Source organism: Arachis hypogaea, chromosome 12 (genome assembly GCF_003086295.3).
Source record: "Arachis hypogaea cultivar Tifrunner chromosome 12, arahy.Tifrunner.gnm2.J5K5, whole genome shotgun sequence".
Classification (NCBI taxonomy): Eukaryota; Viridiplantae; Streptophyta; class Magnoliopsida; order Fabales; family Fabaceae; genus Arachis; species Arachis hypogaea.
This window is the reverse complement of record NC_092047.1, coordinates 72,849,800-72,854,742: the sequence shown is the minus strand read 5'-3', so window position 1 is coordinate 72,854,742 and position 4,943 is coordinate 72,849,800. Positions and strand designations below refer to the sequence as shown.

Sequence of the window (4,943 nt, the reverse complement as noted above, 5' to 3'; positions counted from 1 at the left end):
CATGAAACTTAGTGTGGTCTTGGATAGATCAGAGACTATGGTTGCCAGGCCAGAATGGCTCTGTTCAAAATTCATGACCTTGTTGAGGCTTCTGTTGGTCCTTCCATGAGAAATTTGGATGATTTCTCCATGAAGGATTATAGGTGTTTCCATAGGGTTCTCCCATGTAATTCACTTCTACCATTGCAGGGTTCTCAGGATCATAAGCTTCTTCTTCAGAAGATGCTTCTTTAGTATTGTTGGATGCAGCTTGTAATCTATTCAGACTCTGAGAAATCATATTGACTTGCTGAGTCAATATTTTGTTCTGAGCCAATATGGCATTCAGAGTAATTCACTTGCTGAGTCAATATCTTGCTCAGGAACTCCTTTCTTCTGAGTTGTCCCATTATTCACAAAATTCCTTTCAGAAGTGTACACGAATTGGTTATTTGCAACCATTTCAATGAGTTCCTGAGCTTCTTCAGGCGTCTTCTTCAGATGAAGAGATCCACCAGCAGAGTTGTCCAATGACATCTTGGACAGTTCAGACAGACCATCATAGAATATGCATATGATGCTCCATTCTGAAAGCATACCAGAAGGACACCTTCTAATCAATTGCTTGTATCTTTCCCAAGCTTCATAGAGGGATTCACCTTCCTTCTGTCTGAAGATTTGGACTTCCACTCTAAGCTTACTCAATTTTTGAGGTGGAAAAAACTTTGCCAAGAAGGCATTGACCAACTTTTCCCAAGAGTTCAGGCTGTCCTTAGGTTGTGAGTCCAACCATGTCCTAGCTCTGTCTCTTACAGCAAAAGGGAAAAGCATAAGTTTCTAGACCTCAGGGTCAAACCCATGAGTCTTAACAGTGTCACAGATTTGTAAGAACTCAGCTAAAAACTGATGAGGATCTTCCAATGGAAGTCCATGATACTTACAATTCTGCTGCATTAGAGAAACTAATTGAGGCTTAAGCTCAAAGTTGTTTGCTCCAATTGCAGGAATTGAGATGCTCCTTCAACAGAAGTCAGAAGAGGGTGCAATAAAGTCACCAAGCATCTTCCTTGCATCTCCACCATTGTTGTTAGGTTCAGCCATGTTTGTTTCGTCTGCTTCCTTTTCAAAAATTTCTATTAGATCCTCTCCAGAGAGTTGTGCTTTAGCTTCTCTTAGCTTTCTCTTCAAGGTTCTTTCAGGTTCAGGATCAACTTCAACAAGAATGCCTTTATCTTTGTTCCTGTTCATATGATAGAGAAGAAGACAAAAAAATTATGGAATCCTCTATGTCTCAGTATAGAGATTCCTTGAGGTGTCAGAGGAAAAGAAGAATTGAAGAATAAGGTAGAGAAGAGAATTCAAACTTATAGAGAGGGAGTGTTCGAATTGCTAATAGAGGAGGAGTGTTAGTCTTTAAATAGAAAAAGGTGAGGAGGGAGAAGAATTTTCGAAAACAAAATTTTAAATGAAAACTAAAATTTTAAAAAGAATTTTGAAAAATTGATTGATGGTTTTCGAAAATTAAAAATGAGAAAGTGGTTAAGTGATTTTGAAAAAGATTTTGAAATTAGCAATCAAAAAGATATGATTGAAAATTATTTTGAAAAAGATGTGATTGAGAAGATATGATTTAGGAGATATGATTGGAAAACAATTTAAAAAGATTTGATTTTTAAAATTAATGAGTTGGCTAACAAGAAATTTAAAAGATATGATTCTAAAATTCAAATATTGAACCTTTCTTAACAAAGAAGTAACAAACTTGAAATTTTTGAATCAAATCATTAATTGGTAGCAAGGATTTTCGAAAATAGTGAGAGAAAAATGGAAAGGATTTGATTTTGAAAAAGATATGATAAAAAAAATTATGATTTGGAAAAGATTTGATTTTGAAAAATTATGAAAATTTGAAAAAGATTTGAATTAAAAACTAACTTACCTCCCTTGTTATCCTGGTATTAAAAGCCCAGAATGGTATCCATTATGGCGTTTAACGCCCAAAATACTACCCTTTTGGGCGTTTAACGCCCAGCCAGGTACCCTAGCTAGCGTTTAAACGCCAGTTTTCCTTCTTCACTGGGCATTTTGAACACCTAGCTTTTTCTCTGTGATTCCTCTGCTGTATGTTCTGAATCTTCAATTCTCTGTATTATTGATTTGAAAAGACAAAATTTTGAAATTTTTTTTGAATTTTTAATGATTAAAAACAACAAAATGAAACTAATCATAGAAAACTAAGATCAGATAAACAATGCATGCAAGACACCAAACTTAGAAATTTTTCATATTAGAGACACTAACAACTTGAGAACACACATGAGAAACAACAAAAGACACAAAACAAGAGAATTTAAAGATCAGACCCAAGTAAATCATCAGGAACAACTTGAAGATTAACAAAGAACATAATGCATATATTTAAAAAATGGAAGAGAATTAAAAATATGCAAGACACCAAACTTAAAAATAAACACTAGACTCAAACACAAAATTTTTGGTTTTTTTTTATTTTACTAATTTTTTTGTATTTTTTCGAAAATTATTTGTAAAAAAGAGAAAATAAGGAATTCGAAATTTTTAATGAGAATTCTAGGAATCATGCAATGTTAGTCTAAAACTCCGGTCCAGGAATTCAGAGAAAGCTTCGGTCCAAAACACTAGACATGGCCAATGGCCAGCCAAGCTTTAACAGATCATTACATTCAACAGCAAGATTGATAGAAATTAACAAGCTCTTGTGATGATAAGTTGAAACCTCGGTCCAAAAGTTTAGACATGGTTTCACAACCAGCCAGACTTCAACAAATCATCATGAAACTCTAGAATTCGTTCTTAAAAATTTTGAAGACATAGAATAATTTATTTTTTTGAAAATTTTTCGAAAATAAAAAGCTTTAAAAATAAAATAAAATTACCTAATCTGAGCAACAAGATGAACCGTCAGTTGTCCAAACTCGAACAATCCCCGGCAACGGCACCAAAAACTTGGTGCACAAAATTGTGATCTCAATGGTGCCAACAACTTGGTACGCACGATTGTAATCTCAACTCCTTTTCACAACTTCGCACAACTAACCAGCAAGTGCACTTTTGCATGTTTTCTTTCCGTCCTCTAAGCTATTCCTGCCCTATAAAGCCTGAAAAAAATACTTAATACACAAATCACGGCATCGAATGGTAATAAAGGGTATTCAAAGTTAACATTTTAAAGGTCCAGGAAATATGTTTTCAACTATATCACAGAATAAGGAAGGATTTGTAAAACCATGCAAATTATATGAATAAGTGAGCAAAGACTTAATAAAAACCACTCAATTGAGCACAAGATGAATCATAAAATTGTGGTTTATCAGAGCGTAACCCGGGTTTTACACTAGTCAATGAAAAAATGATAAAACAAAATTTTGTTTTTGTATATTTCATGTGAGAATTCTCCTCACTAAATATGGCTTGTCACAATTAACAACTAATCGCCGCTTTTAATTTGCTTATATTTGTTTCTTTTGACTCTTTTCTTCCATTGTAAATGTACATTTTTGTCTCTGGTGCTTTATAGTAGACTCATTGAAAGAGGTGAAGTTGGATAGTATTAATACAGAAAAGCCTCCACAAGGGAGTTTTGAGAAATAGGAGGAGGGCACTGCATAAGTGGAAAAGCCTTGTAAACTAAAAGTCAAGAAGTGATTCTCGGAGTAGTAAATGGTCAAAGTATATATACTCTGATATAGAAGATGGAAACTCGCTCCCAAAGCTCCCCAAAGAAGAAGCAGTTGGAATCATTACTATGGAAGATGTTATTGAAGAGCTATTACATGTACTACTTTACTGATTATTTGTTAACATGCTCAATTAACATTTTTTTGTGGAATTAATTGACATTCATTAAGTAATGCAGAAAATGTTGTACAGAATATTAACCACTAATACTTCTTTGTAGGAGATCTTTGATGAGACAGATCATCATTTTGAAGATTTATGACAATAATATCTTTTTAAAATTAATCTAGATGTCTTCACATACTATGTGGAACGAGGTTGAGACCTTAAGGGAAAGGAATATTTACCATGCTGACCCAAAATGTAAGCATATGATGTCAAGGTGTGGCATCACTAGAGTGTGACATGCAGATGTTGAAAATTGTGGTTATACAAAGATAGAGTTTCGTTTCTCATTGTGCACGCGATATTAATTACGAGTAACGAAGTGGTTGATGCATGGGAAGCTTAGCTAGTTTAGTTAGCTACTTTAGTGAGTTTTTAGTTTATTTTCATGCATTATAGCAAATAAACAAGTAACTTCATGAATTATCCTTGCATGTAGTAGATCATTAACATGAATTGAATTTGTGATTTATTCATGAATATACAAGTTAAGTTTCATGCAATAGGCGATACTAAGTGAATTTGTAATCATGGAAATTATTGTTGCACTTAAGATATTAGTTTATCTTTTCTTGATTCATGAAATGATACAGCAAGCTTTGATGCACTCTGTTTAACGATTCACAAGAAATTAATGAAGAAGGCGTGCACAATATAAAGCAGAGGAACAAAGGGAGCATTACTGTGGCGTTGGCAACACCTATATCCAAGGCGCCCCTTCAAATAACGCCAACCCTGGAGGGCAATGGGCATTGGCAACACCCATAATAGAAGGTGCCAGCTCAAACAACGCTAGCAATAGAAGCTGATGAAGCAAGGTGGCGTTGGCAACGCTAGGTTCCAAGGGCGCCACCTTAAAGGGGCGGTAGCAAGAGAAGCTGATGAAGCAGGGTGGCATTAGCAACGCTAGGTTCCAAGGGCACCACCTCAAAGAGGCGCTGGCAATAGTGAAGCATGATGGCACTGGCGTTGCTAATGCCAAGTAAAGGTGCGCCCTTCTCAAATTGGGCGCTGGTGCAGAATGCATAAATCAAAGGAAGCATATAATGAATGCATTCATGGGACTAAACCAATGAAGCAAA

At 35.1% G+C, this 4,943-nt stretch overlaps 1 non-coding gene across 1 annotated transcript; it reads left to right on the top strand.

The window, feature by feature from the left end:
* The first annotated feature begins 570 nt into the window (after positions 1–570).
* LOC112731213 (small nucleolar RNA R71) lies at positions 571–678 on the top strand. The gene has a single exon (XR_003167001.1). It is a non-coding gene; the product is annotated as a small nucleolar RNA R71 (small nucleolar RNA).
* The last annotated feature ends 4,265 nt before the right edge of the window (positions 679–4,943 follow it).